Consider the following 24,345-nt stretch of genomic DNA (forward strand, 5'->3'; position numbering starts at 1 on the left):
CCGAATCGATCCTTATTGGATTGGTTTTGGACTGGGGTATGACAGGACTAGTTGAAAATCGAACCGCACCGGATCGACCGATAACAAACCGAATGAAACCGATAAGAAAATAATGAGTATAAGGTTATGAATTATTGAATTGATTTCAATATTAGTGAGCAAATTTATGGTTGTAAGATAAATTGTTACAAATCAATGAATATGAGGTTATGAAAATGGGAAAATTGATATGTAACAATGCTTGTTCCATTGATCTCTTTTTTAAGTGTGGGGCTAATGAAATATTTTATGTAATTGAAAAGAGAAAGAGAAGAAAATAGGCACAAATCGAACCCAACTTGTTTAAAAAAACCCAATACCAAACCGAATCCAAACCGATATCAACTCGTTATCATAAACCAAAACCGACACAAAACCAAACCGCACCGAAACTGAACCCGAACCGAAACCGAAAAGTTCTTATTGGATTGGTCTCGGTTTCTCTAAAAGCCACACCAAAACCAAAAAACCGGAATCAAAACTGGACCGAACCAACCCATTGACACCCCTAATAAAAAGTAAGACCCACATTGCATTTCCCTCTCCAATTTTGATCATGTGGGCCCCATTTAGGCCATATGGATAATACCATTTTTCAACCCCTAATTGGTTGTAGTTTGCAAATTCCTTCTTACATTGCCTTATTAGGGAACCCTTTCTCATGTTTTCATTATGATTTAATTAAAATTTGGTTTGTCACATGTGTGATTTTTAATGACCCCAATGAACATAAGTTTACCTTGATATTCAATTTATTTATGCCCCGAGAGCCTCTAAGCGAGAACGGTTACTTTTTTTTTTTTTTGGTAAAGAGAATGGTTACTTGAGTAAAAGCGTGAGAGGAACAAAATAAAATAGGAAAAATTACAAGATTAGCTACAATTGTGTTTTCCATTACAAAATTAGCCACTGAATCCTTCATTTAACAGATATAGCAACAACTGAGATGACTATTACAAGAATAACCAAAACAGTAACTTCTGTAGACAACCTCTTTCAAATTCGACAATTTTGTCCCTAAATCTCATTGACCATTATTCTCTCCCCAAAGTTGGTGCTACATCGCCCAAACGGTAGTACACTACCCCTTCACCGGACTTCAACTCTCCTTCTGCAGCTCCAACATCGTTGACATTCCTATTACCCTCCTCTGATCAATAACATTAATCGTGACTCCAAAGACATCGCTGAGGAGGAGATTGTAGACTTTGGGACTGGCATTGCAAGTTTCGTCATATTTCCAGATCTCACCGCTGCTAATTTCGCCGATAAGATATCATTTTTCTCATTCTTTCTCTTTCATATTCATTCATTCTTCCTGTGTGCTCCTCTCGACATCATCATCGTCAAATCTGGGTGGGTGATCTTTGTCGGTATTCTGTCAAATCTCTTTGGTTGATGGACGATTCTGTAGTTTTTTTTCTTTTTTTTTTTTAAATTATCGTTGAATGTGTTGGTTCCCACTTTCAGCCAAGGGTAGGCCAAGAAACATGGTTACGTGGCTGAAATGTGAGAGGGGCGGCTGAGATAAAAATGCATAGTAGTTGGTTATTGGAAAGGGACCCACCTGTAATATCCCACATTTATTCAGCGATCCAACTAATTGTAAATTTCGAGGACGAAATTTCTATAAGGATGGTGAATTGTAATATCCTGGAATAATAAGGGAGTTAATTTAAATCTTTATCTGTTATGTAGATCCTATAGAAGTGACGGAAGGATGATCTGATTTCTGGGAAAGCCCTGAGAGCGCTTTGGCCTTGAGACAACCAATCAGGGGTTAGTACCTTTGCCTAAATTAACATTTTACTAACTTTTAGGCTGAAATAACTCCGTACTTAGTCAAGGTCACTTCCCAAGAGTCATTCTGGAAGTTTTACCAAAAAGGGTAAAAATGTCTTTTCAGGATTTTCTAGAGAGATAGAGAGAGAGAGACTAAAAAGGGTATTTTTGGAATTTTCACAACAAATAATTTAAAAAGTAAATCAATATTAATTTAATAAATGTTCGCTATTTGAATAATAAGTTAGTTTTTAATTAGTGTAACCAAACAAACCTTATCCTAATTTGGGCTAAACCTAAACCGGCCTAGTTCTAGTGTGAACGGGCTTAACATTTGTGGGCTTAATAAATTATAATTTAATTATTTTAACTTAATAAAATAACATTATTTTAAAGGATTTATGCTTGGACGATTTTTATAGACTGTGTAAAATTTATTTGAGTTTTGGATGGGATTAAGGTGATGTGGCAGTCTCCCATTAGTTGGAAACTTAGCACTAAGAGAATCTTTTCTTTAAAGATAAGGGAAAATCTCCATGGAATAGAATCCTATCAAAATAAGGAAGTTAAGTTAGATTAAATCTATCAAATCTGATTTTTAATTAAAAACTCTAAGTTGAAGATTCTTTTTGAAATAATTTTATTGGAGAAAAGCAAATTAGACTTGGAATAGAATTTTGGAAAGAATCATTAAAGGATTTGAATTATTCAAAGAGTTTTAAATCATGAGAATAATGTGAGAGAGAGAGAGAAATCGTGGAAGAGGAAGAAGAAGAAAGGAAGAAAAAGAAAAAGGGAAGAAAGAAAAGAGAAAAAGGAAAGAAGAAAGGAAGGAAAAGAGAAGAGGAAGAAGAGGAAGAAGAGGAAGAAGAGTTATTACCTCGCCTCTATTACTGGACCTGTATTTGTAGCATGCTCATCATCCTCCATTAGAGCACTTTCAAACTTTTGTTAGGAAATCCGATTTGTCTAGCAAATGGTGAGTTGATTCTATCCCGTACAGATTGATCTTTCCCTATTCAAAAGATCATACTCATTCAATACTGATCGAAATTAAGTGATTCCAACTCTATTAGTCAATAGATACTAAAATTTACAAATTTTACAGAAATAGACATCTTCCGATTCTGACTCTAAAAGGATCAAAAGTCAAATTGAAGTTGAGTAAGGAATTCTAGAATTTTCAAATTTCAGGAGAAGTACACATTGATTAATTCGACAAACCTGTAAGTACATTTTATGATTCCATACTTGTATTCTAAATTCCTCTTCGATCATCTATTTGATTTATTCTCCAATGATCTATGCTCTATTTGATTTATTCTCCAATGATCTATGGTCTATTTGATTTGACCTCCAATGAAACTATGTCTATTTCATTTGATCTATGATGATCTATCATATCAAAATACTGATCTTATGATTTTAGATGATACATCTTGTCACGCCCCTATCCCAATGTAAGATATTTTATCACATAGGGGTATGACTGGGACAATCACATATCATCCCAATACCTACCAGGATCATAGATACAGTGCCCCGACCCACAGTCCACCCTGTCATCACATTATGATGACAGAAAGGAACATACCGAAAGGAATAAATCGTTCCAATCACAGAGTTAGCGGAAGCAAAATTAAATTCAAATATATGAAATTATAGAGTATCGATTTTCTAATGATAACACATAGTACCATAACAGTGTTCGTAACCATTCATTCTCTCCTAAAAATTAAACACACAGTTTATACATGATTGGGGAAAGAATACAGAAATTAAATAATAAATAATTGCCCCAAGGGCACTACTCTTGGGTGTACATCTACATCCAAGCCATGGTCATCAACTCCATTTGATTCGCATCCAACGGTGCTCGTCAAGAGGCTATCTGCATATAAACTAAAAGTGGTTGTACAACGGGGTTAGCTACACTAGCTAGTGAGGGAGCGAAGGGGATGCACATACATCACACAAACAATATCAAATAGAATGATGCATGCTAATGTTAGATTCATTTTTCACCTAACACACAATTCTATCAGTTAAGTGTATGCTACTGTGATAACTCGGGAGACAATGAGGGTCACTTATCCAATCGCCCTGATGAAACCTCAATTATCACAAGGGGACCTGCGCCGGTAGAAGCCATCATGACCACCCAATGGCAAACCCCGATAGCCATCACTACCCCTGTCCTGGCCTCTCCCACCTCCACAGACCACAGGTGCTCAGACTATCCAACACATAAACCCCTGTTGGCAAGGGTTGTAGCATAAGGGAATAAGCATCCTAGCCGCAGATATACTATATGCAGGTCCTATCATCTCGAGAGGTATTCCGGGTGCATTAATGTCTCATTCCATCTAGTACTCGAGTACCAGCACGGCACGGCACATACAGTTCAGGATGATATACAACAGTTTTCAGAATTTAAATAAATTGAGGTTCCGGTACCAACACACCCGGCACCATAGCCCGATACAATGGGGAGCATGCTATCACATTCACAATAATTCACAATTGAATAAAATGCAATGCGTACAATGCTTATACATATATAATAGCATGCGGATTAACAATTATATAATATTCAAACCCAACAAAGTCACCTAGAATCCACTCACCTAACACGGGTGTAGCCCGACGTGATTGGCATGAATCTCACCGAACATCGGGTGTCATCCGGCGTGGTTCACATGATTCTCACCGATGCGCGAGCCTAGACATACAAAAGAAGTCATTAAAACAGGTATAGAGGGGTCTCATGTTAGGCCCCTAAGGTTAAAATCAAATTTTAACCAAGACAGCACGAGTGGACTCACGGGCAATCTCAGTAGAGGTGAATCCACCCCTGACTCCATTCAGGCCAAAAGAAAAAATCAAAGCGAGTGGATCCACGAGCGAAACTTCTTACTTGGATCCAATGGTGCATCCGTTCGACACTTGAGACAATCATAAAAGGGAGTGGATCCATGGGCGGATGTGCTTCTTGGGTCTACCCTTGCATTCGTTCAATTTCCTGAGACAGACCCAAGAGCAACAGGCCCCGGAAGGAGGCAAGCAGAGTGAATCTGTGCCTTCATCCGCTCAGGCCAAAACGCAGGGTTTATACTGGATGGCCTGACAGGTGGTACCACGATAGATGGATCCAGTCGGTCATCCGCCGGCAGTCTCTTTCAAGATTTCAGAGAGTTTCAGCTCCAACTTGAAGGTTGGAGCTCCCTAGCACCTCAGGGTCATTGAGGGGGTGTTTAAGTCTTCCTAGGGTCATTAGATCCTAGGTTCACCTCATGGATCCAAGATCCTACAAAGTTTGGTCTCAATTGGGGTCTAAGTGTTGGGTTTCAAGTTCAAAATCATGGATTCAATAGCCATGGCCGCAAATGCAGCACCAAGAGGTTCAAACCAGACCTAGGTCAGCTCCATTAGAGCTCCATCTAAGGACCGAGTTTCACCTTGAGTCCCAAAGGAACCCTAGGTTAGTCCAAGCTCAAGAAATCTACCAAATAAAAGGGAAAAATGGAGAAGGTTTGGGGAGCTTACCTTGGTGAGATCCTCCAATGGAGGAGTAGAGTCCAAGGCTAGGTGAGCCCCCTTGGTCTCTTCCCTTCCTTTCCATCTCTTCTCCTTCACCTTCTTCCTCCTTTGTTTGGTCAGCAAGAGAAGGAGATGTGGGCCAGCCAGCCATTTTGGCTTAGCTCCCATCTTCTTCCCTTCCCCTCTCATTCCTCTTCCACCTCTACTTCTTCCCTCTTCCCTCCTCCTCCTCCTTCTTCTCTTGTCTCTTCTCCTCCACGATTTGTTTGGGACGGAGAGAGATAAGGGAATAAAGGGGATTCCTTTATCTTTAAGGGGTTAGAAGAGTCCTTAGGGTGTGTTTGGTTAGAGGTCTTAGAATGGGTTTGGTCCTTAGGCTAGAAATGGGTTTTGGGTTAGGCATTAGGCCATGTTTGGTCTAAGTCATGGCCCTTAGGTTCATTTAGTTAAGTAAGGTCTGTTTGGGTTGGGTCTAAGTCTCACCTAGACCTATTAGCCCTTAGGTCTTGTTTGGTTTTAGTTAGAGTATGTAAAATCCATTATTTACCTAAGTTAGGCTTTGTGGGCCCCACCTACCCAACAAATGGTAAGGGCAGGGGTCCACATGGTCTAATGGCCTAAATACAGTGTTTGGGACACAGGCATGTGTGTCCCACAGGAAAATAACCCAAAAAGGCAGATGACAGCACGGTCGGATCCTCGAGCGGATTCAGTAAGAGTGAGTCCGTTCGTGATTCTGGTGTTGCTGTCAAGGCCCAAACTTCAAGAAAAGTGGCGGGGCTTTGGCCCACACTTCCATGTCTTCGAGGGGGTTCCTATTATAATATTTTAAATCTGGGGTTACAGGTGTTGGCCAATGCCACCATAGCATAGCCTCTCAGGTAAACGTCTAAACTGCCTTGGGGTATAAGGGGATATTTGGGGTGCAGGTGTAACACATCTTAAGCCAACCTATGATCTATTTTAATTGGAATCGGATGATTTGGTGAGCCTATTTTTTTGGTTTTTTACCATAGTGATTTTATATGGTGAATATCATATGCCATGATTTAAATTCCTATAACAATATTAGTATTATGAATTATTTTTATGCATGTGTTTAAAGGGAGAATTTTTATGAAATTACATTATATATTATTTTGTGAGTTGGGGATTATGTTCTCCTATATTTTGTATAGAAAAAAGAATTATTGATTTACACCTAATGGTAATGGCATATTGTTTAAGGCTGTATTACGTTACAGGCCGTCTCATGTTACGGGGCACTATGTCATGAACCTGAAGGATTTATGATTAATTATAAGATTTTGGCTTTTGTGGAAACAAAAAATGGTTAAAGGCTATATCACGTTACGGGGCCATATTTCACGTTTACACGAAGTTAATTGATAAGATTTTGGCATTTGGTGAAACCTGGAAATGGTTAGGAGCAGTACCACGTTATAGGCCATATTATGTTACGGGGCCATATTTTATGTTCACCAAGAATTTATTTGAAAATGTTCGAGAGAAAATTATTTTATTGCATATACATAGCATTACCTCATCTTTGTTTATGATCTTCTATTCCATTATTACCATGATTTCCATCTAATCTTGATTGCTGCTATTCCTCAATTTGTGTCTCCAATTTGGAATACTCGAATGGTTATTATGGTGTGTACTTGCTAAACTTTTTTCCTAAAGCTTACCCTTTACAAATTTCAGATAATGAGCCCTTAGAACCTGAAGTCGCACTTGGTGGATAGGTGACCGAAGAAGTGGAGCCACGCGATGATAATGATAGACCTTACTATATTTGCTGTTAAAGGATATCAATGATTTTATTAGGTTTGAAATTTCGGAAATAATGAATTAATTTGAGACTTTTTGGGAAGATTTGTTATAACATGTTAGTTTGAAATTAAAGATGATTGTAGCAAGGTAGATATTGTTGGATTATTTAAAGACTTCTGCTGTGTTTCTTTTTTTGTGAATGGTTATGATTAGGTACGCTGCTACTGTAATTTGAAGCTATGACAATTTTTATTTGGTTCATACTTCGATTCCTTTTCGGTAAGACTATCGATCTTGTAGACTGTTAACGACTTAAACCCCTTGACGGATTTGGGTGGGGGCATTACAATTAGCTTCTTCATCTCAATTCACAGGAGATCAAACCTTTGTTTCTTTTTTTTTTTTTGGTAGGGTGTGGAGGTGGGTGGGGGTACTTACAACTTTTGCTATTGAGGAAATTAACAATAGTCAACCTATGTAGATTATGTGTACCACATTTTTTGTGGATCCTTTTAATTTGATATTTTCTCATATATTTAGTGCTATAACCTATGCTAACAGAGATTTCTCCTCAACACTGCCAACAACCTGTTTTGAACATTATAATACCAATCCAATTAGCTCTTCGTTCACAATTTTTTATCCGAGTAATCTAATAGTCTTGGTGTTTTTATCTATGCCATTGACCAATGTCTTATAGGGATTTTTAGAAGCATGGGTTCCAAAGTATGGCTAGGGAGATGCAGAAATTGTAAACTAAACAAGCATTTTGTTGATATTTGTTTGATGCATCTGTGACATCAACTTTTAGACAATCAATTTAAGCTTGCCAATTGTTGTCTGGAAAATCAGCATTGCTAGTTTTCCAATGGTAAAATTTGTTCAGTCATGCATGCTTGGTCAGACTTATTTGGGTTGTTTGAAAACATCATACCCTCTTTTGATCTATCATTTTCATTTAAAATCTAGACTGGATTTGTTGAAATTTTAATTGGTGTGAAGTTGATCAAATACCTTAGCTAGATTAAACTACGATTGATTAATATATCTGATAATTAAACCCATATCACTAGGGTGAAATTATACCACATAAGTAGGAGAAGAAAATATGATTTGTTATAGAAAATCTATTAAAGAATTACGAGATCTTGTCTATTTTTAAATGACACGTTTTAGTTGCTATTTCATACATAAAAATCTCTTACTATGTTTATAAATTAATTCTTTAACTCCCTTTCTCCACAACAAAACCTCCCCTCTCTAATATCTCTTGTTTGCAATCACATATGGACACACGTGTATTTGCACGTGCATATTTACTAGTATATATATAAAGCTGACCATGAATCTGGACCTTGCCTATTATCTATTTATGTGCTCTTAAGAAATATATATAATATCTACCCAAACAAAAAAATAAATAAATAAATAAATATATATATATATATATATATATATATATATATATATATATAATTACATATGCCTTTAATAGATAAATTTTAGAAATTCTAATGTACTGTATTTCTATCACCTTCCACATCATAACCAAAAGTCCTGTGATTCATCAAATCCTTCTTCCACATGACCCTAATATCACTTTTCATTCTCCAATGAGGGTAGAGACCTGAGAGCAATCAAAAGGTATAATATTTTACTTTTAGAATACAATAGAAATAGAACCAAATAAGTCCATATGTAGTGTTTCAAGTAGTCTGATAGTGGATACTATGTTTTTGGATATGAAAAACCTTGGTTTATTTTTCCTTTGGAAAAACTTCACGATAGTGATTTTTTTCAAACTTTAGTTTTGTTAGGTTTTTAATTATACTCTTTGATGCAATGTTTTGACCGTGTTTAACATTGAAATGCCCAAGCTTTTTATGCCACACATTAGATTCATCATTAGATATAAAGCATGCATTACTACTACTATCATCAAACATATAAGTATAGATGTTATCACTTCTATATCCTTTTAGAATATCATTGTCATTTAATATCATAACAAGACAATGTGAAACATCAAAACTTATTTTAAATCCATCACTGCATAGTTGACTCACACTTAATAAATTATAAGCTAATTTATTAACTAAGCAGACGTTTAACGTAGTTGTACCTCGAATGACGATTTTACTAATATCGATTATCTATCTTTTGTTATTATCTCCAAATGTTACCCGTCGTCCACTATAATTACGTAGACACTTAATAAATTATAAGCTAATTTATTAACTAAGCAGACGTTTAACGTAGTTGTACCTCGAATGATGATTTTACCAATATCGATTATCTATCTTTTGTTATTATCTCCAAATGTTACCCGTCGTCCACTATAATTACGTATTTTGGAGAACAGTTTGAAATTTACCATCATATGCTTGGAGCATTCACTGTCAATATACCACTCAACAATCTTGGGTTGAAGTAATTTCTGTAAAAAGTATGTGGATACTGGATCTTTTACCATAGTGATGATGGAAACTCAATCTAACTTAAACTTTTATCAATGAGGATGATGTTGGATGATTAACTTTATGTTTGATCTTGGATGTGTATGTTTGGTTGGATGATTTTATTCCTTTATTGGTGTATGCTGATGTTATTGCTCGTATATGATTTAGTGGCCTTTATCTTTTTTTAGGTTATTTAAGTATGCATTTTTGCATGGCTAATTTTATGGTTGTTTTTTTTTAACAGTTAGACCTGATAGCAATCAAAATACTACTTCCTCCCACTATCCCTAAGGTTTGTTTCTGGGATTTCCTTTTAACCTAACTATCTTTAATGTTTAAACGTCCTCGCCTACAAAACCCCCCAAAATCTCTCTTTCCCTCAACCATCTGAAAGCCCAAGGAGGGCCTCTGTTCCTCTTCTTCTTTTTGTCTATTATCTATCTGCTCGTTAAAATTTGATGGCCTCAACCCATCTCCCTTCATTCTCATCATTTGTAGAAAACACCCATCTTGTCTCTCCATTACCTTCTCAAAAGCACCTTTCTTTCTCTCCAAAACCCCTTCTTTTCCCCCAAAACGTCATGTTCTCAATGCATTTCGCATACCCAGAAACCTCCTTTTAAGCTCTCTTCCAAGAATCCTATCTCAGATTTAATCTCTTCTGAACAAAACCCAGATGGGCCTTTCATTGGTTCTGTTGATGACGATAAGCCCCGAGAAGAATGTGGTGTTGTAGGTTTCTACGGTGATCCTAAAGCCTCCAGGCTCTGCAATTTAGCCCTCCATGCCCTTCAACATCGTGGCCAAGAGGGCGTTGGGATCGTCTATGTCAATAATGGTGTGCTCCAATCCATCACTGGAGTAGACCTTGTATCCGATGTTTTTAATGAGTCTAAGCTGGATCAGCTTTCGGGCGAATCCGTAATTGGGCATGTTCGGTACTCCACCGCAGGTCTTCCATGCTCAAGAATGTTTAACCCTTCATCGTTGGTTACTATTTCGGCTCTATTGGAGTTGCCCACAATGGAAATTTGGTGAAGTATCGCTCTCTCAGAGCGGGCCTTGAAGAGAATGGCTCCATCTTCAATACTATCTCAGATTTAATCTCTTCTGAACAAAACCCAGATGGGCCTATCATTGGTTCTGATGATGACGATAAGCCCCGAAAAGAATGCGGCGTTGTGGGTATCTACGGTGATCCTGAAGCCTCTAGGCTCTGCTATTTAGCCCTCCACGCCCTTCAACATCGTGGCCAAGAGGGTGCTAGGATCGTCTGTGTCAACCGGAGTTCATCTTATTTTTTTTTGGGTGTGTATATAGTATGTCAAAAAATTTCATTTAGAGCTCTTTTAGTGCTCTATTTATATCCAAAAGTTGGAGTCATTTAAGTTTCAACGGATATGAAATGGTCATATTTTTTATGAAACGACATGCATTTTCCCTGAATATAGCCGTTTGAGAAATACAAACAAACAAGTGGAGGTGGGTTGGCGTACTTACAACTTTTGCTACTGAGGAAATTAACAATAGTCAACCTATATAGATTATAATGTGTACCACATTTTTTGTGGATCCTTTTAATTTGACATTTTCTCATATATTTAGTACAATAACCTATGCTAACAGAGATTTCTCCTCAACACTGTCAACAACCTATTTTGAACATTATAATACCAATCCAATTGGCTCTTCTTTCACAATTTTCTGTCCAAGCAATTCAATAATCTTGGTGTTTTTATCTATGCCATTGACCAATGTCTTAAAGGGATTTTTAAAAGCATGGGTTCCCAAAGTATGGTTGGAAAGATGCAAAAAATTGTAAACTAAACAGGCATTTTGTTGATATTTGCTTGACGCATCTGTGACATCAACTTTTAGACAATCAATTTCAGCTTGCCTGGTGTTCTCTAGTAAATCAGCATTGTTTGTTTTCCAATGATAAAATTTGTTCAGTCATGCATGCTTGGTCAGACTTATTTGGGCTGTTTGAAAACATCATACCCTCTTTTGATCTATCATTTTCGTTTAAAAGCTTGACTGAACTTGTTGAAATTTTAATTGGTGTGAAGTTGATCAAATAGCTTAGATAGATTAAACTATGGTTGATTAATACATCTGATAATTAAACCCATATCACCAGGGTGAAATTATACCACATAAGTAAGAGAAGAAAATATGATTTATTATAGAAAATTTATTGAAGAATTATGAGATCTTGTCTATTTTTAAATGACACGTTTCAGTTGCTATTTCAAACATAGAAATCTCATACTATGTTTATAAATTAATTCCTTAACTCCCTTTCTCCACAACCAAACCTCCCCTCTCTAATATCTCGTGTTTGCAATCACATATGGACACACGTGTATCTGCATATGCATATTTACCAGTATATACATAAGCTGACTATGAATCTAGACCTTGCCTATTATCTATTTATGTGCTCTTAAGAAATATATATAATTTCTTCAAAAAAAAAAAAAAGAAATATATATAATTACATATGCCTTTAATAGATAAATTTTAGAAATTCTAATGTGTTGTATTTCTATCACCTTCCACATCATAACCAAAAGTCTTGTGATTCATCAAATCCTTTTTCCACATGACCCTAATATCACTTTCCATTCTCCAATGAGGGTAGAGGCCTGAGAGCAATCAAAAGGTATAATATTTTACTCTTAGACTACAGTAGAAATAGGACCAAATAAGTCCATATATAGTGTTTCAAGTAGTCTGATAGTGGATACTATGTTTTTGGATATGAGAAACCTTGGTTTGTTTTCTCTTTCGAAAAACTTCACAATAGTGATTTTTTTCAAACTTTAGTTTTGGTAGGTTTCTAACTATATTCTTTGATGCAATGTTTTGATTGTGTTTAACATTGAAATGCCCAAGCTTTATATGCCACACATTAGATTCATCATTCGATATTAAGGATGCATTGCTACTACTATTATCAAACATGCAAGTATAGATGTTATCACTTCTATATCCTTTTAGACTATCATTGTCATTTATATCATAACAAGACAATGTGAAACATCAAAACTTACTTTAAATCCAGCACTGCATAGTTGACTCACACTTTATAAATTATAAGCTAATTTATTAACTAAGCAGACGTTTGACATAGTTGTACCTCGAATGATGATTTTATCAATATCGATTATCTATCTTTTGTTGTTGTCTCCAAATGTTATCCGTCGTCCATCATAATTACATATTTTGGAGAACAGTTTGAAATTTACCATCATATGCTTTGAGCATTCACTGTCAATATACCACTCAACAATCTTGGGTTGAAGTATTTCATGTAAAAAGGATGTGGATACTGGATCTTTTACCATTGTGATGATGGAAACTCATTCTAACTTGAACTTTTATCAGTGAGGATGACGTTGGATGATTAACTTTATGTTTGATCTTGGATGTGTATTATCTTTAAGTTTTATGTTTGGTTGGTTAATTTTATGATTTCACGTGGATGTTTGGTTGAATGATTTTATTCCTTTATTGGTATATGTTGATGTTATTGCTCATATATGATTTGGTGGCCTTTATCTTTTTTTAGGTTATTTAAATATTCATTTTTGCATGGTTAACTTTATGGTTGTCTTTTTTCTATAGGTTTTTTTTTTTAACAGTTAGACCTGAGAGAAATCAAAATACTACTTTCACTCACTATCCCTAAGGTTTGTTTCTGGGATTTCCTTTTAACGTAACTGCCTTTAATGTTTAAACGTCCTCTCCAACAAAACCCCCCAAAATCTCTCTTTCCCTCAACCATCTAAAAGCCCAAGGAAGGCCTCTGTTCCTCTTCTTCTTTTTATCTATTATCTGCTCGTTAAAATTCGATGGCCTTAACCATTCTCTCTTCGTTCTCGTCGTCTGTAGAAAACACCCATCTTGTCTCTCCATTACCGTCTCAAAAGCACCTTTCTTTCTCTCCAAACACCCTCCAAAACCCCTTCTTTTTCCCCCAAAACATCATGTTCTCAATACATTTCGCATACCTAGAAACCTTCTTTTAAGCTCTCTTTCAAGAATCCTATCTTAGATTTAATCTCTTCTGAACAAAACCCAGATGGGTCTTTCATTGGTTCTGATGGTGACGATAAGCCCCGAGAAGAATGCGGTGTTGTAGGTATCTACGGTGATCCTGAAGCCTCCAAGCTCTACTATTTAGCCCTCCGCGCCCTTCAACTTCGTGGCCAAGAGGGTGTTGGGATCATCTGTGTCAACATTGGTGTGCTCCAATCTATAACCGGTGTAGGCCTTGTATCCGATGTTTTTAATGAGTCTAAGCTGGATCAGCTTTTGGGTGAATCCATAATTGGGCATGTTCGGTACTCCACCGCAGGCTCTTCCATGCTCAAGAACGTTCAACCCTTCGTCGCTGGTTACCGTTTCGGCTCTGTTGGAGTTGCCCACAATGGAAATTTGGTGAATTATCACTCTCTCAGAGCGGTCCTTGAAGAGAATGACTCCATCTTCAATACTATCTCAGATTTAATCTCTTCTGAAAAAAACCCAGATGGGTCTTTCATTGGTTCTGATGATGACGATAAGCCCCGAGAACAATGCAGCGTTGTGGGTATCTACAGTGATCTTGAAGCCTTCAGGCTCTGCTATTTAGCCCTCCACGCCCTTCAACATCATGGCCAAGAGGGTGCTGAGATCGTCTGTGTCAATCGGAGTTCATCTTTTTTTTTTTTGGTTGTGTATATTGTGTGTCAAAAAATTTCATTTAGAACTCTTTTAGTGCTCTATTTATAGCCAAAAGTTGGAGTCATTTGAGTTCCAACGGATATGAAATGGTCATATTTTTTATGAAACGACATGCATTTTCCCTGAATATAGCCGTTTGAGAAATACAAACAAACAGGTGGAGGTGGGTGTGGGTACTTACAACTTTTGCTATTGAGGAAATTAACAATAGTCAACCTATATAAATTATAATGTGTACCATATTTTTTGTGGATCCTTTTAATTTGACATTTTCTCATATATTTAGTGCTATAACCTATGCTAACAGAGATTTCTCCTCAACACTACCAACAACCTATTTTGAACATTATAATACCAATCGAATTGGCTCTTCTTTCACAATTTTCTATCCAAGCAATTTAATAATCTTGGTGTTTTTATCTATGCCATTGACCAATGTCTTCTAGGGATTTTTAGAAGCATGGGTTCCCAAAGTATGGCTGGGGAGATGCAGAAATTGTAAACTAAACAAGCATTTTGTTGATATTTACTTGATGCATCTCTGACATCAACTTTTCGACAACCAATTTAAGCTTGCCTGGTGTTGTCTGGTAAATCAGCATTGTTTGTTTTCCAATGGTAAAATTTGTTCAGTCATGCATGCTTGGTCAGACTTATTGGGCTGTTCAAAAACATCATACCCTCTTTTGATCTATCATTTTCGTTTAAAAGCTTGACTGAACTTGTTGAAATTTTAATTGGTGTGAAGTTGATCAAATAGCTTAGCTAGATTAAACTACGGTTGATTAATACATTTGATAATTAAACCCATATCACCAGGGTGAAATTATACCACATAAGTAGGAGAAGAAAAAATGATTTGTTATAGAAAATCTATTGAAGAATTACGAGATTTTGTCTATTTTTAAATGACATGTTTCAGTTACTATTTCATACATAGAAATCTCTTACTATGTTTATAAATTAACTCCTTAACTCCCTTTCTCCACAACCAAACCTCCCCTCTCTAATATCTCATGTTTGCAACCACATATGGACACACATGTATCTGCACGTGCATATTTACTAGTATATATATATATATATAAACCTGACCATGAATCTAGACCTTGCCTATTATCTATTTATGTGCTCTTAAGAAATATATATAATTTCTGCCCTCAAAAAAAAAAAGAAATATATATAATTACATATGCCTTTAATAGATAAATTTTAGAAATTCTAATGTGCTGTATTTCTATCACCTTCCACATCATAACTAAAAGTCCTGTGATTCATCAAATCCATTTTCCACATGACCCTAATATCACTTTCCATTCTCTAATGAGGGTAGAGACCTGAGAGCAATCAAAAGGTATAATATTTTACTCTTAGACTACAGTAGAAATAGAACCAAATAAGTCCATATGTAGCGTTTCAAGTAGTCTGATAGTGGATACTATGTTTTTGGATATGAGAAGCCTTGGTTTGTTTTTCCTTTTGAAAAACTTCACAATAGTAATTTTTTTTAAACATTAGTTTTGGTAGGTTTCTAACTATATTCTTTGATGCAATGTTTTGACTGTGTTTAACATTGAAAGGCCCAAGCTTTATATGCCACACATTAGATTCATCATTAGATATTAAGCATGCATTGCTACTACTATCATCAAACATGCAAGTATAGATGTTATCACTTCTATATCCTTTTAGAATATCATTGTCATTTATATCGTAACAAGACAATGTGAAACATCAAAACTTACTTTAAATCCATCACTGCATAGTTGACTCACACTTAATAAATTATAAGCTAATTTATTAACTAAGCAGACGTTTGATGTAGTTGTACCTCGAATGATGATTTTACCAATATCGATTATCCATCTTTTGTTGTTGTCTCCAAATGTTACCCGTCATCCATCGAAATTACGTATTTTAGAGAACATCTTGGGAGGATTAGGTAGGTGACCCGAATTGTGTAACGGCAATCCGCCAAACCCCACAGATCTAGAAGCAGTTAATACATTCACGGTTCCACATTCATCACTTTACCACAAGTAAGATCAGAGTGCTGCAGATAAACTACAGTTATAATAACAAAAGGGAAAGCGTAGCGATATGGGAAATGATGGTGATATATATATATACATAAGTTCTGAAACATTCCTCAGTACAACCCACAACTAAAAGTAAGACTGACATATACATAAGCAGGAGAAAAGTGCATACATATATACAGGGCGAGATAACTCAACCTCGAAAAGAAAGAAAAGACTAAAACTATACCAGAAGCAAATATGGGGATAAACTCCTATCAAAAGCAAAAAGGAGACCCCAAGACAAAAAGCATCAAGTGCGCCCCTCATTGGTCTTCATCAATGACCATCGAGAACGCACGCATCATCGACACAACCTCCGTCGGAGTCCATACCAATAGCATCATAATTACAAGGGCTCTCCTCCTCGTAACGAGCCTCCATGCCACAATGGCATCGATCTACACAATCATCTAAGAGAAAAACATATATAACAGAGTGTGAGCCCCACTAAGCTCGTGAGTAAAACATATCATCATGCATGCATATGCAACCACAATCCACATGATCCTACATGATATGCAAGTCCAGATTATTTAATTAACCACCTAACAGTACAGCTAAGTCAGGTTAGTGCTACTATAATCCCCAATACATGTATCCCTGGTGTGGGCTTGGTTACCCCTCCCGCAATACACCCATTGAGTTGTCGGAGAGAACCAGTTGGCTCCAGTATCTCCCTACCTAGGACAACCTGACCGGCCCTCTGGATTGAACTAGTGAGGTAACCGACTCAATACAATTTCACCTTCCGGTGCTTCCTGACATGTAATTCGAAGATAAACTTTATATGTGGCATATAGCCAAGATTCACCTATTGGTGCTTCCCAAGCTTGTAGCTCGAGGCTTCTCGGCATATTTGCCTTGGGGCATCCCAGCTGTGCTGAGGCTTCCCAGCGTAATCGCCCGAGGTTTTACGGTAGTCCTCACAGTCATCCAACACCTTAACCCCTGTTGGCAAGGGTTCGTAGCACGGGTGATGAAACTCTAGCCCTATGTCTATATGGCATCGTACGAGTCGGGTGGTGTCAACCGTATCCCATACTATGGGCTACCACTGGCCTCGTTTCCAAGTCGACTATAACATCTAATCTAGCATTCACAATCATCATGATATAATCACAGAGTTGATCAACAGACATACAATGTGTAATAGCTTTGAGTAATTGAACTGAATTAAATAACATAACATTATAATTAAAGAATTTAATTGCCGGCATAATAATACGGTTACACGTACATACACAATAATATTTCACTCACCTAGGTCTGGTTCTAAGAACTCAGTTGCAAATTCAGTTCTGGCTGCTGTCTGGCTTTAGGCCTTGAGCGCGGGATCAAATCCTAGATATAAATAAAAAATTTATCAGTTAATATTCCAAACTATTTTTGGATGTCCTAGGGTTGATCTAAGCTCACTGGGTTGACTCGGTGTACAACTGGTCATCACTTGGAATTCTCTGGGCCTTACACTGGGCCTTCGGCCTATGTCCCGGTGCATCATCCAGAGTTGGTGGCCTAGGGGCAGAATGGTCATTTGTCACATTGGTACACATCCCTAGGGTATATTAGTCTTATAGTACTATCGCCAACTTGACAGTGCTGCAGGACCATCATAGGCAAGGTTTCCAAGTCCTGCGGTGCCTACTTGGGTACCCAAAGCATTCATACATGTGGACAGATGTGGGGAGGGGCATTTTGGTCATTTTCTACCTTCCCACACTGAATTATGGCCCATGGGTAAAATCCCCCAAGTCAGATCAGCATTTCAGTGAAGTTTCATTCACTGGGCGATGTCTCTGGGTGATGTCTGCATCGCCCAGAGATTGCAAAAAATGGAATCAGGCTGAGATTCCAAGGTTTTGAACCACGGGCAGTGCATGGATCTTCTCCCCATGCAAGTTAGGTCAGCTTGGACCCCCAGGGGCACACTTTGCACTGGTCCATGTGGATTTTCACTTGGGCCCACCACTTGGCTGCCAGGAGCTGCCTAGACAACCCAATGAATAGTAACCCAGGATTTCTTCAGTTGCAAATCTGGGTTTTGGCTGCATGCAAGGCTGGATTTAGATGTAAAATAGTAATCCAAGGCTGTTACCACCTAGGGCTACGTCTCATGCAGCCAGGGCATACAATCTGGACCCCAGACTGTCCAGTTCTTGGTGTAACAGGGCAGTGCAGCCTAGCACAACCCAAGTTTCGGTCCCAGGTGTAAAACAGGTATGCAAAACACTATAAAAACCTCAGATCTTCCATGCTTCATGCTTGCATGGCAGATCTGGATGGTCCATGGCAGCCCCCAACTGTTCTGGGCTGCCAATGGCCAGAAATCCAACAAAATCACAGAGATTCAAAGAGAAAAATGGAGAACAGCATCACAGCAGGGTGTAGGTCCAGATTCTATACCTGAACTGCGTCGGAGATGGATGCTGGGGCAGGTTTGAGCCAAGGTAGGACCTCCTCTCTCTTCCTCCTTCTCTTTTCTTCTTCTTGTTCCTGTCTTTTCTCTCTTTTCTTTCTTCTCCCTTCCCCCACGATTTGAACAGAAGCCAAGGCTCTAAAATGAGCTAAGGCACTGCTATTTATAGCCCAGCCCTTGACTAGGGTCTGTTTGGCTGCTAAGGCCCCTTTTTAAAATGCATTTTTGACTGCATTCTCAACCATTCTGGGCACTTAGGTGGGGTCCACAGTGATCCAAGGGTATGAGGTGGTCCCTCAGACTCCCCTCAACCTATGGAGGGTGCCCATGTCCAATATGGGTGGTCCTCACAAATCAAATCATAGAAAAACAATAATTTTCCACTCTGGGTGATGTCTGCATCGCCTAGTGCATCGCCCAGAGATTTCAGTAAGGCTGATTCTCTGTGGGCTTGCACAGGGGTTTGACCCAGGGTCAGAGCCATCATTTAGGGTCTTTTACACACATTTCTAGGGGTGGGACCCACAGTTATGAAGAGGAGAGAGAATACCTGGAGTCCAGGCAATACATTAAGCTGTGAGCTGTGCAATTGCAGGGGTTAGTGATCCATCTACTGACAGGCATATAGGAAGTCATCCTCATGGTTTCTTCATCAACTTCGATCACTGGAGTGATACTCCATAGTGTGCTTGGGTGCCATGTCAGGAGTTCCTGTCCGTCAATCAAAATCCTAGTTAGTCAGGAGCAGGGTTTCACATTTCTCCCCACCTTACAAAAATTTTATCCTCGAAATTCCCTTACCTTGTAACTCAAAAGAGTTGGGGATATATCTCTTTCATTTCTTCCTCACTTTCCCAAAAAGCTTCCTTTATGGGATTGTTTTGCCATCGAACCTTTACAAAGGCGACCGTGCGGTTACGGAGGTTATGCTCCTTTCTGTCTAATATCTCCGAAGGTTGTTCTTCATAGGTCATATCTACGTCCAACTGTTCAGGTTCAGTTGAGAGTACATGTGTCGGGTTGTTGATGTATTTTCTTAGCATTGACACATGGAAAACTTCATGGACGCTTTGTAAAGATGGCAGTAATGCCAGCCGGTATGCTACGGGTCCTACTTTGTTGAGAATTTCATAAGGACCAATGAATCTTGGGCTCAGCTTGCCCTTCTTGTTGAAGCATAGCAATCCTTTTGTTGGAGACGCTCGAAGGAACACCTTTTCCCCGACTTCAAATTCGATGTCTTTCCTTCGATTATCCACATAACTTTTCTGTCTTGACTGGGCTGCCTTGATTTTCTCTCTTATGATATCCACCTTATCACATATTGCTTGTATCATCTCTGGCCCGGGATATTTTTGTTCTCCGACCTCGTCCCAATATAACGAGGTTTGGCACTTCCGGCCATAAAGTGCTTCAAATGGTGCCATGCCAATGGTGGAGTGATGACTATTATTGTATGCAAATTCCACCAGAGGTATGTGGGCATCCCAACTATCACTCATTTCTAAGACACAGGCTTTGAGCATGTCTTCCAGAGTCTGGATAGTTCTTTCTGTTGATCTAATGGTATTATTGTCATTGTTGGCAACTTGGTGGACAGCAGTGGTGTAAGGAATGTGCTAAGCTTGTCTGCAAGTTAGGAATAAGGAACACCGTGTGAGCCTCAAAGCTAATAAATAAAGTAAGTCCCCATGGCATGTGAGCTTCCACTGAGAAGACAGAAAGCATGACCTAGAAAATGAAAGGGGCAGCAAAATCCCATGGCATGTGAGCTTCTAATGAGAACACAGAAAGCATGACTTAAAAAATGAAAGGGATAGCAATATCCCATGGCATGCGTGAGCATTCAACATTTTATCATATAAGCATTGCCAATAAAAATAAAAGGGAAAGAAAAAGTAAAGCTGTAGAAAGGCAAAAACATTGGGTGCCTGACTCTTCTTGCAAGCCAGGTGATGCACATGAAAAATGCCCATAGCTCTCCAAGGGGTTTCCAACTCTTGACAATCCTGCTTAGGATGACATGACTCCTTGAGGTATGTTTTGGTAGCACACAATAGCATTGTAGTTTCATTCATGCTTATTTTTTATGTTTGCATAGTATATTTCTCCATTGCATGAGTGTGTAAGTGTAGGCCACCTTGTTTAGTTATTTGAACATTCTCATAATCTCATAAATATTGTATTTGAGGTCTAACAACCTTGCTCTCAGAGATCTGGAGGTTTTGTGTACAGTTCATGGAAAGCATGTACAGGGTTGAAGAGGTAATAGCTTGGTTTGAGAGATGAATTCTCAATATAGAGAGGTTTCTGGTGGTTTGAGCTCTTGGTGGCCTTTATTTCAGTTTATTGGATACGTTCCAAGAAAGTTCAAGGTCAAACTCGAGCTATATTGCCTCCTTAAGGTTCAAGTTCAAGATTTCTGAAAATTCAAGTCAAAACAGTGTTTTTCTTGGTTTGGAGGTTGATTTGATGATTAGTGGGACCCACTAGTCTTCCGAGTGGCTTCGCATGTTTAAATTCTTGTTAATGATGTGTTTCAAGTGTTACTTGAGCCAAACAATGGTTATTTGTGAAAATGACATGTTCAGTTGCAAGTTTTCAAGTAAATCTGAAATTCAGCAACTGTGACTGTGAAGCCTTTTTGGGACTCTTGAAAAGTGTGCATATGAGAGATAAAAGACAAGTAATTTGTGCCAACATGTTTACAAAGTTTTTCTCTACAAGGGTGAATAAATCACATAGTCATTCGAGCTACAGGTTGATGTGTGTGAAGGCCAGAAGAGTGCATCAGGATCATTGTCAGTGAGTTGGACAGCAAGCTTGAATTGATTTTGAAGAGAGAGAAAGAAGAGAGAGAGTGTGGACCCCACCTGGGGGTGTCACATGCCAGGGGGTAGTAAGGTGGCATGTCCACTTTGGCATTTGACTGAGTCAACAAGGCCATATGGCCATCACAGCCTTGACAGCATGGTTGCACAAGCACCAGCCCAGCAGCCTGGCACCATGGGCACAGCAGCCCAGCAGCCTAGCACCATGAGCACAGCAGCCCAGGCACCAGCCCAGCAACCTAGCACCATGGGCACAGCAGCCCAGCAGCTCAGCCCCTTGGGCACAGCAACCCAGCCCTCTTGGGCATTTTGTCAAATAGCTTGAGTATGCTCTTATACTTGGAAAATATTTGGAGGTTTTTAAAATCAAGCTACTGGAAGTCATTCTCTGTGGCAGGTTAGTGAATTTTTTAGAGCCTTACATGAGAATTCCAATCGTACGGATGTGAAGACCACGTGGCAAATAGTGGGAGATAAAAATTTCAGCTTTTTCTGACACGTTTACAGGTCATGGATGAGTCATCGTTGTCCCAAAAACGCAAGCAATTGTGTGGCTGAGATTGAACTTTAAATCTGGATTAGAATCTCTTGTTCTGATTGGTTGATCTAAATCATAATCAATGGCTGAGATAGAAGATTCTAAATGGACACCTCGCAATTAAGCACATGCAAAATTGGTACACTTAAGTGATGACTTCTCATTGGTGGATCAAGAATCTAATCTGATGGCTCTGTTTTAATCTCATATCAAAGAGGAGGATCCAATGGCTTATGTGTGCTCCGCTCCCGTGTAAAGCGGAAGACGGAAGATCGAATCTTATTTTAATCTGGGCCGTCTGTACGATCTAATCTAATGGCCTAGATTGACTCAATCTTTGCCTCGAACTTTAGGCTATTTAAAAGTCGAATTTTGAGATTTGTGCAGAGACGCTACCCCCCATATCTTAAAGTCTTCTACGCAGTGGTGAAGTCGGACTTAGGGTTTGATGCCTCTGTGATTTAATGTTCGAATTTTCTTAGAGAAGAAGGCATTTTGAGTAGATCGATGCATTGGGATCCGTGTCAGAGGCTTCCAGGACATGCCGCACGCTGCTACTGATGTCCAGAAGGTCTGCATCGACAATGGTTGTAGTTCTACTTCGTTCTTGAGGTAGTTTTTCATTCAAGTTTCCCTTTTTATCATTTAGTCTTGTTGGGGAGTGAGATTCATGTAATTTTGAGTGTTGAGAATTTGGGTTGATCATATAAACTCACTGTTAGTGTTTAAAGCCTACTGTGCTGATACAGTTAGGTGTGTGAGAGAATTTCTTGTGGTTCCTATGTCATATGGAACTGTGTTGAACCTGTGTAATAAGGTTTTTAATAGAAGTGTGCTGAGCAAAGCACGAAACCCATGAGGGGTATTGCTCCGTGGACATAGGCCATTATGCCGAACCACATATATGCTTGTGTTGTGGTTTGATATTTTATTTTGAAGTGCTTACTTGCAGAGTGGGTGTGGTTCACTGGTAGACCAAGCTACTTTGTAGTGATTGGTGCGTGACCATCCGATTGTTTGTTGGTTGTTATAATCTGAGTTTGCGGAAAATTTTAATAAGCATAGATTCACCCCCCCTCTCTGTGCCGAGTGCCATTCATCACTTTCTGATTGTTCGTCCGTCTGCGGATGGAAGGTTGTGTTAAGATTTAGCTGAGATCCCATTGCCTTTTGTAAACTCCTCCAAAACCTTGAGGTAAATCGAGGATCTCTATCAGACACTATACTAACAGGCACTCCGTGTAAGCGGACTATATTTTCAATATATAATTGGGCAAGGTTCTCCATTGAATAACTTATTTTGATCGGTACGAAGTGAGCTGCCTTCGTCAGTCCGTCTACATTTACCCATATCGCATTCATCCCTTTCCTAGTGTTGGGTAGATTTATCACGAAATCCATAGTAATCCTTTCCCACTTCCATTCAAGTATAGAGAGTGGCTGCAACAATCCATATGGTCGGTGTCTCTCTATTTTTATCTGCTGACAGGTGAGGCACTTGGACACGTATATTGCTATGGTCTCTTTCATCCCAATCCACCTGTAGTACTTGTTCAAGTCCTTGTACGTCTTCGTGCTCCCAGGATGGATTGAATAGGGTGAGCTGTGTGCCTCTTTAAGGATTCGGTCTTAGATGTCAAAATCATCAGGCACACACAATCTGTCTCGAAACTTTAATGCATCATCACAGGCCAATGAAAAATCTGGGTCCTTATGGACTCCTTGCTGTACTTCCCAAATAATCTTGGCCAGCTCGAGGTCTAATGGTTGTTTCGCAATTACCTCCTCTCGTATCGATGGCTGTAAATCCATAGCTGCTAGTTGTAGAGCCGTTCCTTGGATCATGAGTTCTAGATCAAGCTTCCCAGCTTCTTCATATAACTGTTCGCTTATGACCAAGGAAGCGAGGGATGCAGTCTGAGATTTTTTGCTCAACGCATCCGCTACAACGTTGGCCTTGCCGGGGTGGTACTGGATTTCACAATCATAATCCTTTACCAGTTCTAGCCACCGCCTCTGTCTCATATTCAGCTCCTTTTGGGTGAAGAAATACTTCAGACTTTTGTGATCGACGAAGATTTCACTCTTTTCACCATATAGGTAATGCCACCATATCTTTAACGCGAAGACCACCACCGCGAATTCTAAGTCA

The sequence above is a fragment of the Telopea speciosissima genome, chromosome 8 (assembly GCF_018873765.1).
Source record: "Telopea speciosissima isolate NSW1024214 ecotype Mountain lineage chromosome 8, Tspe_v1, whole genome shotgun sequence".
Lineage (NCBI taxonomy): Eukaryota > Viridiplantae > Streptophyta > Magnoliopsida > Proteales > Proteaceae > Telopea > Telopea speciosissima.